The sequence below is a fragment of the Oncorhynchus clarkii genome, chromosome 29, assembly GCF_045791955.1.
Source record: "Oncorhynchus clarkii lewisi isolate Uvic-CL-2024 chromosome 29, UVic_Ocla_1.0, whole genome shotgun sequence".
Classification (NCBI taxonomy): Eukaryota; Metazoa; Chordata; class Actinopteri; order Salmoniformes; family Salmonidae; genus Oncorhynchus; species Oncorhynchus clarkii.
In genome coordinates this window covers 4,206,747-4,225,557 of record NC_092175.1, presented here as the reverse complement: position 1 = coordinate 4,225,557, position 18,811 = coordinate 4,206,747, and the positions used below count along the sequence as shown (strand labels likewise).

Genomic DNA, 18,811 nt, shown 5'->3' with positions numbered 1-18,811 from the left:
TCTAGCTCCAACTATTCAGTCTATACAGATGTTTTGGTTAGAAGTGTTAAAGCCCAACACTGCCAACGTATAGTTAGTACCAATGCTCCACGTTTTTTCAAACGTCCTCCACACCAGCTCCTCGTTAGTATAGTGGTGAGTATCCCCGCCTGTCACGCGGGAGACCGGGGTTCAATTCCCCGACGGGGAGAAAGGACTGCTTTTTTTTAGGGTGAACAATGTAGCTGAGCCCACTATGCGAAAAATATGCTTGGAGATAAAGCTTTATGATACGATTTCCAGCATTATCTCAGTATTCCAAGGCATTGGTTGTTCAGTGGTAGAATTCTCGCCTGCCCTGCGGGAGGCCCGGCTTCGATTCCCGGCCAATGCAGGATGTTTTGAACATGTAATTTCGAGAAGTATGCAAACCCCTGAGGAAGAAATCTGTGCTCGATTGCCAGGCCAACAGAAATCTCTGGTCTTGGTCGAAATCTCAACTGACTCTTGAAAAATCTGACTTTGCTTTCATTTTCAGTTTGGACTTTTACTCATTCTCAGAAGACTTTGGTGAATCCATTGTAGATGTCCAGTGTGTGAGGTGATTTACTTTGTGCAAGGCTTTAGTTGTTAAATGGGAAACGAGTAACCAACTAGTCATCGACAACTGTCTTGAGTTTGGCATTTGTGACAATGTCCTGGGACATCCCACAAACGCGTCACCTTCTAACTACGAGTGTGTGGCCTGTGAGTGGTATAGAGCGAAATCGATTACATGTACGTGTTCGTGAGAGTCCCAGCTTTCCATAGAGGGGTCACAGTAGTTTCTAGCTCCAACTATTCAGTCTATACAGATGTTTTGGTTAGAAGTGTTAAAGCCCAACACTGCCAACGTATAGTTAGTACCAATGCTCCACGTTTTTTCAAACGTCCTCCACACCAGCTCCTCGTTAGTATAGTGGTGAGTATCCCCGCCTGTCACGCGGGAGACCGGGGTTCAATTCCCCGACGGGGAGAAAGGACTGCTTTTTTTTAGGGTGAACAATGTAGCTGAGCCCACTATGCGAAAAATATGCTTGGAGATAAAGCTTTATGATACGATTTCCAGCATTATCTCAGTATTCCAAGGCATTGGTTGTTCAGTGGTAGAATTCTCGCCTGCCCTGCGGGAGGCCCGGCTTCGATTCCCGGCCAATGCAGGATGTTTTGAACATGTAATTTCGAGAAGTATGCAAACCCCTGAGGAAGAAATCTGTGCTCGATTGCCAGGCCAACAGAAATCTCTGGTCTTGGTCGAAATCTCAACTGACTCTTGAAAAATCTGACTTTGCTTTCATTTTCAGTTTGGACTTTTACTCATTCTCAGAAGACTTTGGTGAATCCATTGTAGATGTCCAGTGTGTGAGGTGATTTACTTTGTGCAAGGCTTTAGTTGTTAAATGGGAAACGAGTAACCAACTAGTCATCGACAACTGTCTTGAGTTTGGCATTTGTGACAATGTCCTGGGACATCCCACAAACGCGTCACCTTCTAACTACGAGTGTGTGGCCTGTGAGTGGTATAGAGCGAAATCGATTACATGTACGTGTTCGTGAGAGTCCCAGCTTTCCATAGAGGGGTCACAGTAGTTTCTAGCTCCAACTATTCAGTCTATACAGATGTTTTGGTTAGAAGTGTTAAAGCCCAACACTGCCAACGTATAGTTAGTACCAATGCTCCACGTTTTTTCAAACGTCCTCCACACCAGCTCCTCGTTAGTATAGTGGTGAGTATCCCCGCCTGTCACGCGGGAGACCGGGGTTCAATTCCCCGACGGGGAGAAAGGACTGCTTTTTTTTAGGGTGAACAATGTAGCTGAGCCCACTATGCGAAAAATATGCTTGGAGATAAAGCTTTATGATACGATTTCCAGCATTATCTCAGTATTCCAAGGCATTGGTTGTTCAGTGGTAGAATTCTCGCCTGCCCTGCGGGAGGCCCGGGTTCGATTCCCGGCCAATGCAGGATGTTTTGAACATGTAATTTCGAGAAGTATGCAAACCCCTGAGGAAGAAATCTGTGCTCGATTGCCAGGCCAACAGAAATCTCTGGTCTTGGTCGAAATCTCAACTGACTCTTGAAAAATCTGACTTTGCTTTCATTTTCAGTTTGGACTTTTACTCATTCTCAGAAGACTTTGGTGAATCCATTGTAGATGTCCAGTGTGTGAGGTGATTTACTTTGTGCAAGGCTTTAGTTGTTAAATGGGAAACGAGTAACCAACTAGTCATCGACAACTGTCTTGAGTTTGGCATTTGTGACAATGTCCTGGGACATCCCACAAACGCGTCACCTTCTAACTACGAGTGTGTGGCCTGTGAGTGGTATAGAGCGAAATCGATTACATGTACGTGTTCGTGAGAGTCCCAGCTTTCCATAGAGGGGTCACAGTAGTTTCTAGCTCCAACTATTCAGTCTATACAGATGTTTTGGTTAGAAGTGTTAAAGCCCAACACTGCCAACGTATAGTTAGTACCAATGCTCCACGTTTTTTCAAACGTCCTCCACACCAGCTCCTCGTTAGTATAGTGGTGAGTATCCCCGCCTGTCACGCGGGAGACCGGGGTTCAATTCCCCGACGGGGAGAAAGGACTGCTTTTTTTTAGGGTGAACAATGTAGCTGAGCCCACTATGCGAAAAATATGCTTGGAGATAAAGCTTTATGATACGATTTCCAGCATTATCTCAGTATTCCAAGGCATTGGTTGTTCAGTGGTAGAATTCTCGCCTGCCCTGCGGGAGGCCCGGCTTCGATTCCCGGCCAATGCAGGATGTTTTGAACATGTAATTTCGAGAAGTATGCAAACCCCTGAGGAAGAAATCTGTGCTCGATTGCCAGGCCAACAGAAATCTCTGGTCTTGGTCGAAATCTCAACTGACTCTTGAAAAATCTGACTTTGCTTTCATTTTCAGTTTGGACTTTTACTCATTCTCAGAAGACTTTGGTGAATCCATTGTAGATGTCCAGTGTGTGAGGTGATTTACTTTGTGCAAGGCTTTAGTTGTTAAATGGGAAACGAGTAACCAACTAGTCATCGACAACTGTCTTGAGTTTGGCATTTGTGACAATGTCCTGGGACATCCCACAAACGCGTCACCTTCTAACTACGAGTGTGTGGCCTGTGAGTGGTATAGAGCGAAATCGATTACATGTACGTGTTCGTGAGAGTCCCAGCTTTCCATAGAGGGGTCACAGTAGTTTCTAGCTCCAACTATTCAGTCTATACAGATGTTTTGGTTAGAAGTGTTAAAGCCCAACACTGCCAACGTATAGTTAGTACCAATGCTCCACGTTTTTTCAAACGTCCTCCACACCAGCTCCTCGTTAGTATAGTGGTGAGTATCCCCGCCTGTCACGCGGGAGACCGGGGTTCAATTCCCCGACGGGGAGAAAGGACTGCTTTTTTTTAGGGTGAACAATGTAGCTGAGCCCACTATGCGAAAAATATGCTTGGAGATAAAGCTTTATGATACGATTTCCAGCATTATCTCAGTATTCCAAGGCATTGGTTGTTCAGTGGTAGAATTCTCGCCTGCCCTGCGGGAGGCCCGGCTTCGATTCCCGGCCAATGCAGGATGTTTTGAACATGTAATTTCGAGAAGTATGCAAACCCCTGAGGAAGAAATCTGTGCTCGATTGCCAGGCCAACAGAAATCTCTGGTCTTGGTCGAAATCTCAACTGACTCTTGAAAAATCTGACTTTGCTTTCATTTTCAGTTTGGACTTTTACTCATTCTCAGAAGACTTTGGTGAATCCATTGTAGATGTCCAGTGTGTGAGGTGATTTACTTTGTGCAAGGCTTTAGTTGTTAAATGGGAAACGAGTAACCAACTAGTCATCGACAACTGTCTTGAGTTTGGCATTTGTGACAATGTCCTGGGACATCCCACAAACGCGTCACCTTCTAACTACGAGTGTGTGGCCTGTGAGTGGTATAGAGCGAAATCGATTACATGTACGTGTTCGTGAGAGTCCCAGCTTTCCATAGAGGGGTCACAGTAGTTTCTAGCTCCAACTATTCAGTCTATACAGATGTTTTGGTTAGAAGTGTTAAAGCCCAACACTGCCAACGTATAGTTAGTACCAATGCTCCACGTTTTTTCAAACGTCCTCCACACCAGCTCCTCGTTAGTATAGTGGTGAGTATCCCCGCCTGTCACGCGGGAGACCGGGGTTCAATTCCCCGACGGGGAGAAAGGACTGCTTTTTTTTAGGGTGAACAATGTAGCTGAGCCCACTATGCGAAAAATATGCTTGGAGATAAAGCTTTATGATACGATTTCCAGCATTATCTCAGTATTCCAAGGCATTGGTTGTTCAGTGGTAGAATTCTCGCCTGCCCTGCGGGAGGCCCGGCTTCGATTCCCGGCCAATGCAGGATGTTTTGAACATGTAATTTCGAGAAGTATGCAAACCCCTGAGGAAGAAATCTGTGCTCGATTGCCAGGCCAACAGAAATCTCTGGTCTTGGTCGAAATCTCAACTGACTCTTGAAAAATCTGACTTTGCTTTCATTTTCAGTTTGGACTTTTACTCATTCTCAGAAGACTTTGGTGAATCCATTGTAGATGTCCAGTGTGTGAGGTGATTTACTTTGTGCAAGGCTTTAGTTGTTAAATGGGAAACGAGTAACCAACTAGTCATCGACAACTGTCTTGAGTTTGGCATTTGTGACAATGTCCTGGGACATCCCACAAACGCGTCACCTTCTAACTACGAGTGTGTGGCCTGTGAGTGGTATAGAGCGAAATCGATTACATGTACGTGTTCGTGAGAGTCCCAGCTTTCCATAGAGGGGTCACAGTAGTTTCTAGCTCCAACTATTCAGTCTATACAGATGTTTTGGTTAGAAGTGTTAAAGCCCAACACTGCCAACGTATAGTTAGTACCAATGCTCCACGTTTTTTCAAACGTCCTCCACACCAGCTCCTCGTTAGTATAGTGGTGAGTATCCCCGCCTGTCACGCGGGAGACCGGGGTTCAATTCCCCGACGGGGAGAAAGGACTGCTTTTTTTTAGGGTGAACAATGTAGCTGAGCCCACTATGCGAAAAATATGCTTGGAGATAAAGCTTTATGATACGATTTCCAGCATTATCTCAGTATTCCAAGGCATTGGTTGTTCAGTGGTAGAATTCTCGCCTGCCCTGCGGGAGGCCCGGCTTCGATTCCCGGCCAATGCAGGATGTTTTGAACATGTAATTTCGAGAAGTATGCAAACCCCTGAGGAAGAAATCTGTGCTCGATTGCCAGGCCAACAGAAATCTCTGGTCTTGGTCGAAATCTCAACTGACTCTTGAAAAATCTGACTTTGCTTTCATTTTCAGTTTGGACTTTTACTCATTCTCAGAAGACTTTGGTGAATCCATTGTAGATGTCCAGTGTGTGAGGTGATTTACTTTGTGCAAGGCTTTAGTTGTTAAATGGGAAACGAGTAACCAACTAGTCATCGACAACTGTCTTGAGTTTGGCATTTGTGACAATGTCCTGGGACATCCCACAAACGCGTCACCTTCTAACTACGAGTGTGTGGCCTGTGAGTGGTATAGAGCGAAATCGATTACATGTACGTGTTCGTGAGAGTCCCAGCTTTCCATAGAGGGGTCACAGTAGTTTCTAGCTCCAACTATTCAGTCTATACAGATGTTTTGGTTAGAAGTGTTAAAGCCCAACACTGCCAACGTATAGTTAGTACCAATGCTCCACGTTTTTTCAAACGTCCTCCACACCAGCTCCTCGTTAGTATAGTGGTGAGTATCCCCGCCTGTCACGCGGGAGACCGGGGTTCAATTCCCCGACGGGGAGAAAGGACTGCTTTTTTTTAGGGTGAACAATGTAGCTGAGCCCACTATGCGAAAAATATGCTTGGAGATAAAGCTTTATGATACGATTTCCAGCATTATCTCAGTATTCCAAGGCATTGGTTGTTCAGTGTAGAATTCTCGCCTGCCCTGCGGGAGGCCCGGCTTCGATTCCCGGCCAATGCAGGATGTTTTGAACATGTAATTTCGAGAAGTATGCAAACCCCTGAGGAAGAAATCTGTGCTCGATTGCCAGGCCAACAGAAATCTCTGGTCTTGGTCGAAATCTCAACTGACTCTTGAAAAATCTGACTTTGCTTTCATTTTCAGTTTGGACTTTTACTCATTCTCAGAAGACTTTGGTGAATCCATTGTAGATGTCCAGTGTGTGAGGTGATTTACTTTGTGCAAGGCTTTAGTTGTTAAATGGGAAACGAGTAACCAACTAGTCATCGACAACTGTCTTGAGTTTGGCATTTGTGACAATGTCCTGGGACATCCCACAAACGCGTCACCTTCTAACTACGAGTGTGTGGCCTGTGAGTGGTATAGAGCGAAATCGATTACATGTACGTGTTCGTGAGAGTCCCAGCTTTCCATAGAGGGGTCACAGTAGTTTCTAGCTCCAACTATTCAGTCTATACAGATGTTTTGGTTAGAAGTGTTAAAGCCCAACACTGCCAACGTATAGTTAGTACCAATGCTCCACGTTTTTTCAAACGTCCTCCACACCAGCTCCTCGTTAGTATAGTGGTGAGTATCCCCGCCTGTCACGCGGGAGACCGGGGTTCAATTCCCCGACGGGGAGAAAGGACTGCTTTTTTTTAGGGTGAACAATGTAGCTGAGCCCACTATGCGAAAAATATGCTTGGAGATAAAGCTTTATGATACGATTTCCAGCATTATCTCAGTATTCCAAGGCATTGGTTGTTCAGTGGTAGAATTCTCGCCTGCCCTGCGGGAGGCCCGGCTTCGATTCCCGGCCAATGCAGGATGTTTTGAACATGTAATTTCGAGAAGTATGCAAACCCCTGAGGAAGAAATCTGTGCTCGATTGCCAGGCCAACAGAAATCTCTGGTCTTGGTCGAAATCTCAACTGACTCTTGAAAAATCTGACTTTGCTTTCATTTTCAGTTTGGACTTTTACTCATTCTCAGAAGACTTTGGTGAATCCATTGTAGATGTCCAGTGTGTGAGGTGATTTACTTTGTGCAAGGCTTTAGTTGTTAAATGGGAAACGAGTAACCAACTAGTCATCGACAACTGTCTTGAGTTTGGCATTTGTGACAATGTCCTGGGACATCCCACAAACGCGTCACCTTCTAACTACGAGTGTGTGGCCTGTGAGTGGTATAGAGCGAAATCGATTACATGTACGTGTTCGTGAGAGTCCCAGCTTTCCATAGAGGGGTCACAGTAGTTTCTAGCTCCAACTATTCAGTCTATACAGATGTTTTGGTTAGAAGTGTTAAAGCCCAACACTGCCAACGTATAGTTAGTACCAATGCTCCACGTTTTTTCAAACGTCCTCCACACCAGCTCCTCGTTAGTATAGTGGTGAGTATCCCCGCCTGTCACGCGGGAGACCGGGGTTCAATTCCCCGACGGGGAGAAAGGACTGCTTTTTTTTAGGGTGAACAATGTAGCTGAGCCCACTATGCGAAAAATATGCTTGGAGATAAAGCTTTATGATACGATTTCCAGCATTATCTCAGTATTCCAAGGCATTGGTTGTTCAGTGGTAGAATTCTCGCCTGCCCTGCGGGAGGCCCGGCTTCGATTCCCGGCCAATGCAGGATGTTTTGAACATGTAATTTCGAGAAGTATGCAAACCCCTGAGGAAGAAATCTGTGCTCGATTGCCAGGCCAACAGAAATCTCTGGTCTTGGTCGAAATCTCAACTGACTCTTGAAAAATCTGACTTTGCTTTCATTTTCAGTTTGGACTTTTACTCATTCTCAGAAGACTTTGGTGAATCCATTGTAGATGTCCAGTGTGTGAGGTGATTTACTTTGTGCAAGGCTTTAGTTGTTAAATGGGAAACGAGTAACCAACTAGTCATCGACAACTGTCTTGAGTTTGGCATTTGTGACAATGTCCTGGGACATCCCACAAACGCGTCACCTTCTAACTACGAGTGTGTGGCCTGTGAGTGGTATAGAGCGAAATCGATTACATGTACGTGTTCGTGAGAGTCCCAGCTTTCCATAGAGGGGTCACAGTAGTTTCTAGCTCCAACTATTCAGTCTATACAGATGTTTTGGTTAGAAGTGTTAAAGCCCAACACTGCCAACGTATAGTTAGTACCAATGCTCCACGTTTTTTCAAACGTCCTCCACACCAGCTCCTCGTTAGTATAGTGGTGAGTATCCCCGCCTGTCACGCGGGAGACCGGGGTTCAATTCCCCGACGGGGAGAAAGGACTGCTTTTTTTTAGGGTGAACAATGTAGCTGAGCCCACTATGCGAAAAATATGCTTGGAGATAAAGCTTTATGATACGATTTCCAGCATTATCTCAGTATTCCAAGGCATTGGTTGTTCAGTGGTAGAATTCTCGCCTGCCCTGCGGGAGGCCCGGCTTCGATTCCCGGCCAATGCAGGATGTTTTGAACATGTAATTTCGAGAAGTATGCAAACCCCTGAGGAAGAAATCTGTGCTCGATTGCCAGGCCAACAGAAATCTCTGGTCTTGGTCGAAATCTCAACTGACTCTTGAAAAATCTGACTTTGCTTTCATTTTCAGTTTGGACTTTTACTCATTCTCAGAAGACTTTGGTGAATCCATTGTAGATGTCCAGTGTGTGAGGTGATTTACTTTGTGCAAGGCTTTAGTTGTTAAATGGGAAACGAGTAACCAACTAGTCATCGACAACTGTCTTGAGTTTGGCATTTGTGACAATGTCCTGGGACATCCCACAAACGCGTCACCTTCTAACTACGAGTGTGTGGCCTGTGAGTGGTATAGAGCGAAATCGATTACATGTACGTGTTCGTGAGAGTCCCAGCTTTCCATAGAGGGGTCACAGTAGTTTCTAGCTCCAACTATTCAGTCTATACAGATGTTTTGGTTAGAAGTGTTAAAGCCCAACACTGCCAACGTATAGTTAGTACCAATGCTCCACGTTTTTTCAAACGTCCTCCACACCAGCTCCTCGTTAGTATAGTGGTGAGTATCCCCGCCTGTCACGCGGGAGACCGGGGTTCAATTCCCCGACGGGGAGAAAGGACTGCTTTTTTTTAGGGTGAACAATGTAGCTGAGCCCACTATGCGAAAAATATGCTTGGAGATAAAGCTTTATGATACGATTTCCAGCATTATCTCAGTATTCCAAGGCATTGGTTGTTCAGTGGTAGAATTCTCGCCTGCCCTGCGGGAGGCCCGGCTTCGATTCCCGGCCAATGCAGGATGTTTTGAACATGTAATTTCGAGAAGTATGCAAACCCCTGAGGAAGAAATCTGTGCTCGATTGCCAGGCCAACAGAAATCTCTGGTCTTGGTCGAAATCTCAACTGACTCTTGAAAAATCTGACTTTGCTTTCATTTTCAGTTTGGACTTTTACTCATTCTCAGAAGACTTTGGTGAATCCATTGTAGATGTCCAGTGTGTGAGGTGATTTACTTTGTGCAAGGCTTTAGTTGTTAAATGGGAAACGAGTAACCAACTAGTCATCGACAACTGTCTTGAGTTTGGCATTTGTGACAATGTCCTGGGACATCCCACAAACGCGTCACCTTCTAACTACGAGTGTGTGGCCTGTGAGTGGTATAGAGCGAAATCGATTACATGTACGTGTTCGTGAGAGTCCCAGCTTTCCATAGAGGGGTCACAGTAGTTTCTAGCTCCAACTATTCAGTCTATACAGATGTTTTGGTTAGAAGTGTTAAAGCCCAACACTGCCAACGTATAGTTAGTACCAATGCTCCACGTTTTTTCAAACGTCCTCCACACCAGCTCCTCGTTAGTATAGTGGTGAGTATCCCCGCCTGTCACGCGGGAGACCGGGGTTCAATTCCCCGACGGGGAGAAAGGACTGCTTTTTTTTAGGGTGAACAATGTAGCTGAGCCCACTATGCGAAAAATATGCTTGGAGATAAAGCTTTATGATACGATTTCCAGCATTATCTCAGTATTCCAAGGCATTGGTTGTTCAGTGGTAGAATTCTCGCCTGCCCTGCGGGAGGCCCGGCTTCGATTCCCGGCCAATGCAGGATGTTTTGAACATGTAATTTCGAGAAGTATGCAAACCCCTGAGGAAGAAATCTGTGCTCGATTGCCAGGCCAACAGAAATCTCTGGTCTTGGTCGAAATCTCAACTGACTCTTGAAAAATCTGACTTTGCTTTCATTTTCAGTTTGGACTTTTACTCATTCTCAGAAGACTTTGGTGAATCCATTGTAGATGTCCAGTGTGTGAGGTGATTTACTTTGTGCAAGGCTTTAGTTGTTAAATGGGAAACGAGTAACCAACTAGTCATCGACAACTGTCTTGAGTTTGGCATTTGTGACAATGTCCTGGGACATCCCACAAACGCGTCACCTTCTAACTACGAGTGTGTGGCCTGTGAGTGGTATAGAGCGAAATCGATTACATGTACGTGTTCGTGAGAGTCCCAGCTTTCCATAGAGGGGTCACAGTAGTTTCTAGCTCCAACTATTCAGTCTATACAGATGTTTTGGTTAGAAGTGTTAAAGCCCAACACTGCCAACGTATAGTTAGTACCAATGCTCCACGTTTTTTCAAACGTCCTCCACACCAGCTCCTCGTTAGTATAGTGGTGAGTATCCCCGCCTGTCACGCGGGAGACCGGGGTTCAATTCCCCGACGGGGAGAAAGGACTGCTTTTTTTTAGGGTGAACAATGTAGCTGAGCCCACTATGCGAAAAATATGCTTGGAGATAAAGCTTTATGATACGATTTCCAGCATTATCTCAGTATTCCAAGGCATTGGTTGTTCAGTGGTAGAATTCTCGCCTGCCCTGCGGGAGGCCCGGCTTCGATTCCCGGCCAATGCAGGATGTTTTGAACATGTAATTTCGAGAAGTATGCAAACCCCTGAGGAAGAAATCTGTGCTCGATTGCCAGGCCAACAGAAATCTCTGGTCTTGGTCGAAATCTCAACTGACTCTTGAAAAATCTGACTTTGCTTTCATTTTCAGTTTGGACTTTTACTCATTCTCAGAAGACTTTGGTGAATCCATTGTAGATGTCCAGTGTGTGAGGTGATTTACTTTGTGCAAGGCTTTAGTTGTTAAATGGGAAACGAGTAACCAACTAGTCATCGACAACTGTCTTGAGTTTGGCATTTGTGACAATGTCCTGGGACATCCCACAAACGCGTCACCTTCTAACTACGAGTGTGTGGCCTGTGAGTGGTATAGAGCGAAATCGATTACATGTACGTGTTCGTGAGAGTCCCAGCTTTCCATAGAGGGGTCACAGTAGTTTCTAGCTCCAACTATTCAGTCTATACAGATGTTTTGGTTAGAAGTGTTAAAGCCCAACACTGCCAACGTATAGTTAGTACCAATGCTCCACGTTTTTTCAAACGTCCTCCACACCAGCTCCTCGTTAGTATAGTGGTGAGTATCCCCGCCTGTCACGCGGGAGACCGGGGTTCAATTCCCCGACGGGGAGAAAGGACTGCTTTTTTTTAGGGTGAACAATGTAGCTGAGCCCACTATGCGAAAAATATGCTTGGAGATAAAGCTTTATGATACGATTTCCAGCATTATCTCAGTATTCCAAGGCATTGGTTGTTCAGTGGTAGAATTCTCGCCTGCCCTGCGGGAGGCCCGGCTTCGATTCCCGGCCAATGCAGGATGTTTTGAACATGTAATTTCGAGAAGTATGCAAACCCCTGAGGAAGAAATCTGTGCTCGATTGCCAGGCCAACAGAAATCTCTGGTCTTGGTCGAAATCTCAACTGACTCTTGAAAAATCTGACTTTGCTTTCATTTTCAGTTTGGACTTTTACTCATTCTCAGAAGACTTTGGTGAATCCATTGTAGATGTCCAGTGTGTGAGGTGATTTACTTTGTGCAAGGCTTTAGTTGTTAAATGGGAAACGAGTAACCAACTAGTCATCGACAACTGTCTTGAGTTTGGCATTTGTGACAATGTCCTGGGACATCCCACAAACGCGTCACCTTCTAACTACGAGTGTGTGGCCTGTGAGTGGTATAGAGCGAAATCGATTACATGTACGTGTTCGTGAGAGTCCCAGCTTTCCATAGAGGGGTCACAGTAGTTTCTAGCTCCAACTATTCAGTCTATACAGATGTTTTGGTTAGAAGTGTTAAAGCCCAACACTGCCAACGTATAGTTAGTACCAATGCTCCACGTTTTTTCAAACGTCCTCCACACCAGCTCCTCGTTAGTATAGTGGTGAGTATCCCCGCCTGTCACGCGGGAGACCGGGGTTCAATTCCCCGACGGGGAGAAAGGACTGCTTTTTTTTAGGGTGAACAATGTAGCTGAGCCCACTATGCGAAAAATATGCTTGGAGATAAAGCTTTATGATACGATTTCCAGCATTATCTCAGTATTCCAAGGCATTGGTTGTTCAGTGGTAGAATTCTCGCCTGCCCTGCGGGAGGCCCGGCTTCGATTCCCGGCCAATGCAGGATGTTTTGAACATGTAATTTCGAGAAGTATGCAAACCCCTGAGGAAGAAATCTGTGCTCGATTGCCAGGCCAACAGAAATCTCTGGTCTTGGTCGAAATCTCAACTGACTCTTGAAAAATCTGACTTTGCTTTCATTTTCAGTTTGGACTTTTACTCATTCTCAGAAGACTTTGGTGAATCCATTGTAGATGTCCAGTGTGTGAGGTGATTTACTTTGTGCAAGGCTTTAGTTGTTAAATGGGAAACGAGTAACCAACTAGTCATCGACAACTGTCTTGAGTTTGGCATTTGTGACAATGTCCTGGGACATCCCACAAACGCGTCACCTTCTAACTACGAGTGTGTGGCCTGTGAGTGGTATAGAGCGAAATCGATTACATGTACGTGTTCGTGAGAGTCCCAGCTTTCCATAGAGGGGTCACAGTAGTTTCTAGCTCCAACTATTCAGTCTATACAGATGTTTTGGTTAGAAGTGTTAAAGCCCAACACTGCCAACGTATAGTTAGTACCAATGCTCCACGTTTTTTCAAACGTCCTCCACACCAGCTCCTCGTTAGTATAGTGGTGAGTATCCCCGCCTGTCACGCGGGAGACCGGGGTTCAATTCCCCGACGGGGAGAAAGGACTGCTTTTTTTTAGGGTGAACAATGTAGCTGAGCCCACTATGCGAAAAATATGCTTGGAGATAAAGCTTTATGATACGATTTCCAGCATTATCTCAGTATTCCAAGGCATTGGTTGTTCAGTGGTAGAATTCTCGCCTGCCCTGCGGGAGGCCCGGCTTCGATTCCCGGCCAATGCAGGATGTTTTGAACATGTAATTTCGAGAAGTATGCAAACCCCTGAGGAAGAAATCTGTGCTCGATTGCCAGGCCAACAGAAATCTCTGGTCTTGGTCGAAATCTCAACTGACTCTTGAAAAATCTGACTTTGCTTTCATTTTCAGTTTGGACTTTTACTCATTCTCAGAAGACTTTGGTGAATCCATTGTAGATGTCCAGTGTGTGAGGTGATTTACTTTGTGCAAGGCTTTAGTTGTTAAATGGGAAACGAGTAACCAACTAGTCATCGACAACTGTCTTGAGTTTGGCATTTGTGACAATGTCCTGGGACATCCCACAAACGCGTCACCTTCTAACTACGAGTGTGTGGCCTGTGAGTGGTATAGAGCGAAATCGATTACATGTACGTGTTCGTGAGAGTCCCAGCTTTCCATAGAGGGGTCACAGTAGTTTCTAGCTCCAACTATTCAGTCTATACAGATGTTTTGGTTAGAAGTGTTAAAGCCCAACACTGCCAACGTATAGTTAGTACCAATGCTCCACGTTTTTTCAAACGTCCTCCACACCAGCTCCTCGTTAGTATAGTGGTGAGTATCCCCGCCTGTCACGCGGGAGACCGGGGTTCAATTCCCCGACGGGGAGAAAGGACTGCTTTTTTTTAGGGTGAACAATGTAGCTGAGCCCACTATGCGAAAAATATGCTTGGAGATAAAGCTTTATGATACGATTTCCAGCATTATCTCAGTATTCCAAGGCATTGGTTGTTCAGTGGTAGAATTCTCGCCTGCCCTGCGGGAGGCCCGGCTTCGATTCCCGGCCAATGCAGGATGTTTTGAACATGTAATTTCGAGAAGTATGCAAACCCCTGAGGAAGAAATCTGTGCTCGATTGCCAGGCCAACAGAAATCTCTGGTCTTGGTCGAAATCTCAACTGACTCTTGAAAAATCTGACTTTGCTTTCATTTTCAGTTTGGACTTTTACTCATTCTCAGAAGACTTTGGTGAATCCATTGTAGATGTCCAGTGTGTGAGGTGATTTACTTTGTGCAAGGCTTTAGTTGTTAAATGGGAAACGAGTAACCAACTAGTCATCGACAACTGTCTTGAGTTTGGCATTTGTGACAATGTCCTGGGACATCCCACAAACGCGTCACCTTCTAACTACGAGTGTGTGGCCTGTGAGTGGTATAGAGCGAAATCGATTACATGTACGTGTTCGTGAGAGTCCCAGCTTTCCATAGAGGGGTCACAGTAGTTTCTAGCTCCAACTATTCAGTCTATACAGATGTTTTGGTTAGAAGTGTTAAAGCCCAACACTGCCAACGTATAGTTAGTACCAATGCTCCACGTTTTTTCAAACGTCCTCCACACCAGCTCCTCGTTAGTATAGTGGTGAGTATCCCCGCCTGTCACGCGGGAGACCGGGGTTCAATTCCCCGACGGGGAGAAAGGACTGCTTTTTTTTAGGGTGAACAATGTAGCTGAGCCCACTATGCGAAAAATATGCTTGGAGATAAAGCTTTATGATACGATTTCCAGCATTATCTCAGTATTCCAAGGCATTGGTTGTTCAGTGGTAGAATTCTCGCCTGCCCTGCGGGAGGCCCGGCTTCGATTCCCGGCCAATGCAGGATGTTTTGAACATGTAATTTCGAGAAGTATGCAAACCCCTGAGGAAGAAATCTGTGCTCGATTGCCAGGCCAACAGAAATCTCTTCTTGGTCGAAATCTCAACTGACTCTTGAAAAATCTGACTTTGCTTTCATTTTCAGTTTGGACTTTTACTCATTCTCAGAAGACTTTGGTGAATCCATTGTAGATGTCCAGTGTGTGAGGTGATTTACTTTGTGCAAGGCTTTAGTTGTTAAATGGGAAACGAGTAACCAACTAGTCATCGACAACTGTCTTGAGTTTGGCATTTGTGACAATGTCCTGGGACATCCCACAAACGCGTCACCTTCTAACTACGAGTGTGTGGCCTGTGAGTGGTATAGAGCGAAATCGATTACATGTACGTGTTCGTGAGAGTCCCAGCTTTCCATAGAGGGGTCACAGTAGTTTCTAGCTCCAACTATTCAGTCTATACAGATGTTTTGGTTAGAAGTGTTAAAGCCCAACACTGCCAACGTATAGTTAGTACCAATGCTCCACGTTTTTTCAAACGTCCTCCACACCAGCTCCTCGTTAGTATAGTGGTGAGTATCCCCGCCTGTCACGCGGGAGACCGGGGTTCAATTCCCCGACGGGGAGAAAGGACTGCTTTTTTTTAGGGTGAACAATGTAGCTGAGCCCACTATGCGAAAAATATGCTTGGAGATAAAGCTTTATGATACGATTTCCAGCATTATCTCAGTATTCCAAGGCATTGGTTGTTCAGTGGTAGAATTCTCGCCTGCCCTGCGGGAGGCCCGGCTTCGATTCCCGGCCAATGCAGGATGTTTTGAACATGTAATTTCGAGAAGTATGCAAACCCCTGAGGAAGAAATCTGTGCTCGATTGCCAGGCCAACAGAAATCTCTGGTCTTGGTCGAAATCTCAACTGACTCTTGAAAAATCTGACTTTGCTTTCATTTTCAGTTTGGACTTTTACTCATTCTCAGAAGACTTTGGTGAATCCATTGTAGATGTCCAGTGTGTGAGGTGATTTACTTTGTGCAAGGCTTTAGTTGTTAAATGGGAAACGAGTAACCAACTAGTCATCGACAACTGTCTTGAGTTTGGCATTTGTGACAATGTCCTGGGACATCCCACAAACGCGTCACCTTCTAACTACGAGTGTGTGGCCTGTGAGTGGTATAGAGCGAAATCGATTACATGTACGTGTTCGTGAGAGTCCCAGCTTTCCATAGAGGGGTCACAGTAGTTTCTAGCTCCAACTATTCAGTCTATACAGATGTTTTGGTTAGAAGTGTTAAAGCCCAACACTGCCAACGTATAGTTAGTACCAATGCTCCACGTTTTTTCAAACGTCCTCCACACCAGCTCCTCGTTAGTATAGTGGTGAGTATCCCCGCCTGTCACGCGGGAGACCGGGGTTCAATTCCCCGACGGGGAGAAAGGACTGCTTTTTTTTAGGGTGAACAATGTAGCTGAGCCCACTATGCGAAAAATATGCTTGGAGATAAAGCTTTATGATACGATTTCCAGCATTATCTCAGTATTCCAAGGCATTGGTTGTTCAGTGGTAGAATTCTCGCCTGCCCTGCGGGAGGCCCGGCTTCGATTCCCGGCCAATGCAGGATGTTTTGAACATGTAATTTCGAGAAGTATGCAAACCCCTGAGGAAGAAATCTGTGCTCGATTGCCAGGCCAACAGAAATCTCTGGTCTTGGTCGAAATCTCAACTGACTCTTGAAAAATCTGACTTTGCTTTCATTTTCAGTTTGGACTTTTACTCATTCTCAGAAGACTTTGGTGAATCCATTGTAGATGTCCAGTGTGTGAGGTGATTTACTTTGTGCAAGGCTTTAGTTGTTAAATGGGAAACGAGTAACCAACTAGTCATCGACAACTGTCTTGAGTTTGGCATTTGTGACAATGTCCTGGGACATCCCACAAACGCGTCACCTTCTAACTACGAGTGTGTGGCCTGTGAGTGGTATAGAGCGAAATCGATTACATGTACGTGTTCGTGAGAGTCCCAGCTTTCCATAGAGGGGTCACAGTAGTTTCTAGCTCCAACTATTCAGTCTATACAGATGTTTTGGTTAGAAGTGTTAAAGCCCAACACTGCCAACGTATAGTTAGTACCAATGCTCCACGTTTTTTCAAACGTCCTCCACACCAGCTCCTCGTTAGTATAGTGGTGAGTATCCCCGCCTGTCACGCGGGAGACCGGGGTTCAATTCCCCGACGGGGAGAAAGGACTGCTTTTTTTTAGGGTGAACAATGTAGCTGAGCCCACTATGCGAAAAATATGCTTGGAGATAAAGCTTTATGATACGATTTCCAGCATTATCTCAGTATTCCAAGGCATTGGTTGTTCAGTGGTAGAATTCTCGCCTGCCCTGCGGGAGGCCCGGCTTCGATTCCCGGCCAATGCAGGATGTTTTGAACATGTAATTTCGAGAAGTATGCAAACCCCTGAGGAAGAAATCTGTGCTCGATTGCCAGGCCAACAGAAATCTCTGGTCTTGGTCGAAATCTCAACTGACTCTTGAAAAATCTGACTTTGCTTTCATTTTCAGTTTGGACTTTTACTCATTCTCAGAAGACTTTGGTGAATCCATTGTAGATGTCCAGTGTGTGAGGTGATTTACTTTGTGCAAGGCTTTAGTTGTTAAATGGGAAACGAGTAACCAACTAGTCATCGACAACTGTCTTGAGTTTGGCATTTGTGACAATGTCCTGGGACATCCCACAAACGCGTCACCTTCTAACTACGAGTGTGTGGCCTGTGAGTGGTATAGAGCGAAATCGATTACATGTACGTGTTCGTGAGAGTCCCAGCTTTCCATAGAGGGGTCACAGTAGTTTCTAGCTCCAACTATTCAGTCTATACAGATGTTTTGGTTAGAAGTGTTAAAGCCCAACACTGCCAACGTATAGTTAGTACCAATGCTCCACGTTTTTTCAAACGTCCTCCACACCAGCTCCTCGTTAGTATAGTGGTGAGTATCCCCGCCTGTCACGCGGGAGACCGGGGTTCAATTCCCCGACGGGGAGAAAGGACTGCTTTTTTTTAGGGTGAACAATGTAGCTGAGCCCACTATGCGAAAAATATGCTTGGAGATAAAGCTTTATGATACGATTTCCAGCATTATCTCAGTATTCCAAGGCATTGGTTGTTCAGTGGTAGAATTCTCGCCTGCCCTGCGGGAGGCCCGGCTTCGATTCCCGGCCAATGCAGGATGTTTTGAACATGTAATTTCGAGAAGTATGCAAACCCCTGAGGAAGAAATCTGTGCTCGATTGCCAGGCCAACAGAAATCTCTGGTCTTGGTCGAAATCTCAACTGACTCTTGAAAAATCTGACTTTGCTTTCATTTTCAGTTTGGACTTTTACTCATTCTCAGAAGACTTTGGTGAATCCATTGTAGATGTCCAGTGTGTGAGGTGATTTACTTTGTGCAAGGCTTTAGTTGTTAAATGGGAAACGAGTAACCAACTAGTCATCGACAACTGTCTTGAGTTTGGCATTTGTGACAATGTCCTGGGACATCCCACAAACGCGTCACCTTCTAACTACGAGTGTGTGGCCTGTGAGTGGTATAGAGCGAAATCGATTACATGTACGTGTTCGTGAGAGTCCCAGCTTTCCATAGAGGGGTCACAGTAGTTTCTAGCTCCAACTATTCAGTCTATACAGATGTTTTGGTTAGAAGTGTTAAAGCCCAACACTGCCAACGTATAGTTAGTACCAATGCTCCACGTTTTTTCAAACGTCCTCCACACCAGCTCCTCGTTAGTATAGTGGTGAGTATCCCCGCCTGTCACGCGGGAGACCGGGGTTCAATTCCCCGACGGGGAGAAAGGACTGCTTTTTTTTTAGGGTGAACAATGTAGCTGAGCCCACTATGCGAAAAATATGCTTGGAGATAAAGCTTTATGATACGATTTCCAGCATTATCTCAGTATTC

The 18,811-nt window shown here is 45.3% G+C and overlaps 46 non-coding genes across 46 annotated transcripts; all 46 read left to right on the top strand.

Moving 5' to 3' along the window:
- The first annotated feature begins 118 nt into the window (after positions 1-118).
- On the top strand, positions 119-190 carry trnad-guc (transfer RNA aspartic acid (anticodon GUC)). The gene has a single exon. It is a non-coding gene; the product is annotated as a tRNA-Asp (tRNA).
- A 112-nt stretch (positions 191-302) lies between these two features.
- trnag-gcc (transfer RNA glycine (anticodon GCC)) lies at positions 303-373 on the top strand. Its single transcript has one exon. It is a non-coding gene; the product is annotated as a tRNA-Gly (tRNA).
- A 550-nt stretch (positions 374-923) lies between these two features.
- trnad-guc (transfer RNA aspartic acid (anticodon GUC)) lies at positions 924-995 on the top strand. Its single transcript has one exon. It is a non-coding gene; the product is annotated as a tRNA-Asp (tRNA).
- Positions 996-1,107: 112 nt separating this feature from the next.
- trnag-gcc (transfer RNA glycine (anticodon GCC)) lies at positions 1,108-1,178 on the top strand. Its single transcript has one exon. It is a non-coding gene; the product is annotated as a tRNA-Gly (tRNA).
- A 550-nt stretch (positions 1,179-1,728) lies between these two features.
- Positions 1,729-1,800, top strand: trnad-guc (transfer RNA aspartic acid (anticodon GUC)). The gene has a single exon. It is a non-coding gene; the product is annotated as a tRNA-Asp (tRNA).
- A 112-nt stretch (positions 1,801-1,912) lies between these two features.
- On the top strand, positions 1,913-1,983 carry trnag-gcc (transfer RNA glycine (anticodon GCC)). The gene has a single exon. It is a non-coding gene; the product is annotated as a tRNA-Gly (tRNA).
- A 550-nt stretch (positions 1,984-2,533) lies between these two features.
- On the top strand, positions 2,534-2,605 carry trnad-guc (transfer RNA aspartic acid (anticodon GUC)). The gene has a single exon. It is a non-coding gene; the product is annotated as a tRNA-Asp (tRNA).
- Positions 2,606-2,717: 112 nt separating this feature from the next.
- Positions 2,718-2,788, top strand: trnag-gcc (transfer RNA glycine (anticodon GCC)). Its single transcript has one exon. It is a non-coding gene; the product is annotated as a tRNA-Gly (tRNA).
- Positions 2,789-3,338: 550 nt separating this feature from the next.
- Positions 3,339-3,410, top strand: trnad-guc (transfer RNA aspartic acid (anticodon GUC)). The gene has a single exon. It is a non-coding gene; the product is annotated as a tRNA-Asp (tRNA).
- Positions 3,411-3,522: 112 nt separating this feature from the next.
- trnag-gcc (transfer RNA glycine (anticodon GCC)) lies at positions 3,523-3,593 on the top strand. The gene has a single exon. It is a non-coding gene; the product is annotated as a tRNA-Gly (tRNA).
- A 550-nt stretch (positions 3,594-4,143) lies between these two features.
- On the top strand, positions 4,144-4,215 carry trnad-guc (transfer RNA aspartic acid (anticodon GUC)). Its single transcript has one exon. It is a non-coding gene; the product is annotated as a tRNA-Asp (tRNA).
- Positions 4,216-4,327: 112 nt separating this feature from the next.
- trnag-gcc (transfer RNA glycine (anticodon GCC)) lies at positions 4,328-4,398 on the top strand. Its single transcript has one exon. It is a non-coding gene; the product is annotated as a tRNA-Gly (tRNA).
- Positions 4,399-4,948: 550 nt separating this feature from the next.
- On the top strand, positions 4,949-5,020 carry trnad-guc (transfer RNA aspartic acid (anticodon GUC)). Its single transcript has one exon. It is a non-coding gene; the product is annotated as a tRNA-Asp (tRNA).
- A 112-nt stretch (positions 5,021-5,132) lies between these two features.
- Positions 5,133-5,203, top strand: trnag-gcc (transfer RNA glycine (anticodon GCC)). The gene has a single exon. It is a non-coding gene; the product is annotated as a tRNA-Gly (tRNA).
- Positions 5,204-5,753: 550 nt separating this feature from the next.
- On the top strand, positions 5,754-5,825 carry trnad-guc (transfer RNA aspartic acid (anticodon GUC)). The gene has a single exon. It is a non-coding gene; the product is annotated as a tRNA-Asp (tRNA).
- A 732-nt stretch (positions 5,826-6,557) lies between these two features.
- Positions 6,558-6,629, top strand: trnad-guc (transfer RNA aspartic acid (anticodon GUC)). The gene has a single exon. It is a non-coding gene; the product is annotated as a tRNA-Asp (tRNA).
- A 112-nt stretch (positions 6,630-6,741) lies between these two features.
- trnag-gcc (transfer RNA glycine (anticodon GCC)) lies at positions 6,742-6,812 on the top strand. The gene has a single exon. It is a non-coding gene; the product is annotated as a tRNA-Gly (tRNA).
- Positions 6,813-7,362: 550 nt separating this feature from the next.
- Positions 7,363-7,434, top strand: trnad-guc (transfer RNA aspartic acid (anticodon GUC)). The gene has a single exon. It is a non-coding gene; the product is annotated as a tRNA-Asp (tRNA).
- A 112-nt stretch (positions 7,435-7,546) lies between these two features.
- Positions 7,547-7,617, top strand: trnag-gcc (transfer RNA glycine (anticodon GCC)). Its single transcript has one exon. It is a non-coding gene; the product is annotated as a tRNA-Gly (tRNA).
- A 550-nt stretch (positions 7,618-8,167) lies between these two features.
- trnad-guc (transfer RNA aspartic acid (anticodon GUC)) lies at positions 8,168-8,239 on the top strand. The gene has a single exon. It is a non-coding gene; the product is annotated as a tRNA-Asp (tRNA).
- A 112-nt stretch (positions 8,240-8,351) lies between these two features.
- On the top strand, positions 8,352-8,422 carry trnag-gcc (transfer RNA glycine (anticodon GCC)). Its single transcript has one exon. It is a non-coding gene; the product is annotated as a tRNA-Gly (tRNA).
- A 550-nt stretch (positions 8,423-8,972) lies between these two features.
- trnad-guc (transfer RNA aspartic acid (anticodon GUC)) lies at positions 8,973-9,044 on the top strand. The gene has a single exon. It is a non-coding gene; the product is annotated as a tRNA-Asp (tRNA).
- A 112-nt stretch (positions 9,045-9,156) lies between these two features.
- trnag-gcc (transfer RNA glycine (anticodon GCC)) lies at positions 9,157-9,227 on the top strand. Its single transcript has one exon. It is a non-coding gene; the product is annotated as a tRNA-Gly (tRNA).
- Positions 9,228-9,777: 550 nt separating this feature from the next.
- trnad-guc (transfer RNA aspartic acid (anticodon GUC)) lies at positions 9,778-9,849 on the top strand. Its single transcript has one exon. It is a non-coding gene; the product is annotated as a tRNA-Asp (tRNA).
- Positions 9,850-9,961: 112 nt separating this feature from the next.
- trnag-gcc (transfer RNA glycine (anticodon GCC)) lies at positions 9,962-10,032 on the top strand. Its single transcript has one exon. It is a non-coding gene; the product is annotated as a tRNA-Gly (tRNA).
- A 550-nt stretch (positions 10,033-10,582) lies between these two features.
- trnad-guc (transfer RNA aspartic acid (anticodon GUC)) lies at positions 10,583-10,654 on the top strand. The gene has a single exon. It is a non-coding gene; the product is annotated as a tRNA-Asp (tRNA).
- A 112-nt stretch (positions 10,655-10,766) lies between these two features.
- Positions 10,767-10,837, top strand: trnag-gcc (transfer RNA glycine (anticodon GCC)). The gene has a single exon. It is a non-coding gene; the product is annotated as a tRNA-Gly (tRNA).
- Positions 10,838-11,387: 550 nt separating this feature from the next.
- trnad-guc (transfer RNA aspartic acid (anticodon GUC)) lies at positions 11,388-11,459 on the top strand. The gene has a single exon. It is a non-coding gene; the product is annotated as a tRNA-Asp (tRNA).
- Positions 11,460-11,571: 112 nt separating this feature from the next.
- trnag-gcc (transfer RNA glycine (anticodon GCC)) lies at positions 11,572-11,642 on the top strand. The gene has a single exon. It is a non-coding gene; the product is annotated as a tRNA-Gly (tRNA).
- Positions 11,643-12,192: 550 nt separating this feature from the next.
- Positions 12,193-12,264, top strand: trnad-guc (transfer RNA aspartic acid (anticodon GUC)). Its single transcript has one exon. It is a non-coding gene; the product is annotated as a tRNA-Asp (tRNA).
- A 112-nt stretch (positions 12,265-12,376) lies between these two features.
- trnag-gcc (transfer RNA glycine (anticodon GCC)) lies at positions 12,377-12,447 on the top strand. The gene has a single exon. It is a non-coding gene; the product is annotated as a tRNA-Gly (tRNA).
- A 550-nt stretch (positions 12,448-12,997) lies between these two features.
- Positions 12,998-13,069, top strand: trnad-guc (transfer RNA aspartic acid (anticodon GUC)). Its single transcript has one exon. It is a non-coding gene; the product is annotated as a tRNA-Asp (tRNA).
- Positions 13,070-13,181: 112 nt separating this feature from the next.
- trnag-gcc (transfer RNA glycine (anticodon GCC)) lies at positions 13,182-13,252 on the top strand. The gene has a single exon. It is a non-coding gene; the product is annotated as a tRNA-Gly (tRNA).
- A 550-nt stretch (positions 13,253-13,802) lies between these two features.
- trnad-guc (transfer RNA aspartic acid (anticodon GUC)) lies at positions 13,803-13,874 on the top strand. Its single transcript has one exon. It is a non-coding gene; the product is annotated as a tRNA-Asp (tRNA).
- Positions 13,875-13,986: 112 nt separating this feature from the next.
- On the top strand, positions 13,987-14,057 carry trnag-gcc (transfer RNA glycine (anticodon GCC)). Its single transcript has one exon. It is a non-coding gene; the product is annotated as a tRNA-Gly (tRNA).
- Positions 14,058-14,607: 550 nt separating this feature from the next.
- Positions 14,608-14,679, top strand: trnad-guc (transfer RNA aspartic acid (anticodon GUC)). The gene has a single exon. It is a non-coding gene; the product is annotated as a tRNA-Asp (tRNA).
- Positions 14,680-14,791: 112 nt separating this feature from the next.
- Positions 14,792-14,862, top strand: trnag-gcc (transfer RNA glycine (anticodon GCC)). The gene has a single exon. It is a non-coding gene; the product is annotated as a tRNA-Gly (tRNA).
- A 548-nt stretch (positions 14,863-15,410) lies between these two features.
- trnad-guc (transfer RNA aspartic acid (anticodon GUC)) lies at positions 15,411-15,482 on the top strand. The gene has a single exon. It is a non-coding gene; the product is annotated as a tRNA-Asp (tRNA).
- A 112-nt stretch (positions 15,483-15,594) lies between these two features.
- trnag-gcc (transfer RNA glycine (anticodon GCC)) lies at positions 15,595-15,665 on the top strand. The gene has a single exon. It is a non-coding gene; the product is annotated as a tRNA-Gly (tRNA).
- Positions 15,666-16,215: 550 nt separating this feature from the next.
- On the top strand, positions 16,216-16,287 carry trnad-guc (transfer RNA aspartic acid (anticodon GUC)). The gene has a single exon. It is a non-coding gene; the product is annotated as a tRNA-Asp (tRNA).
- A 112-nt stretch (positions 16,288-16,399) lies between these two features.
- Positions 16,400-16,470, top strand: trnag-gcc (transfer RNA glycine (anticodon GCC)). The gene has a single exon. It is a non-coding gene; the product is annotated as a tRNA-Gly (tRNA).
- A 550-nt stretch (positions 16,471-17,020) lies between these two features.
- On the top strand, positions 17,021-17,092 carry trnad-guc (transfer RNA aspartic acid (anticodon GUC)). Its single transcript has one exon. It is a non-coding gene; the product is annotated as a tRNA-Asp (tRNA).
- A 112-nt stretch (positions 17,093-17,204) lies between these two features.
- trnag-gcc (transfer RNA glycine (anticodon GCC)) lies at positions 17,205-17,275 on the top strand. The gene has a single exon. It is a non-coding gene; the product is annotated as a tRNA-Gly (tRNA).
- A 550-nt stretch (positions 17,276-17,825) lies between these two features.
- Positions 17,826-17,897, top strand: trnad-guc (transfer RNA aspartic acid (anticodon GUC)). The gene has a single exon. It is a non-coding gene; the product is annotated as a tRNA-Asp (tRNA).
- Positions 17,898-18,009: 112 nt separating this feature from the next.
- Positions 18,010-18,080, top strand: trnag-gcc (transfer RNA glycine (anticodon GCC)). Its single transcript has one exon. It is a non-coding gene; the product is annotated as a tRNA-Gly (tRNA).
- Positions 18,081-18,630: 550 nt separating this feature from the next.
- On the top strand, positions 18,631-18,702 carry trnad-guc (transfer RNA aspartic acid (anticodon GUC)). The gene has a single exon. It is a non-coding gene; the product is annotated as a tRNA-Asp (tRNA).
- Positions 18,703-18,811: the final 109 nt, after the last annotated feature.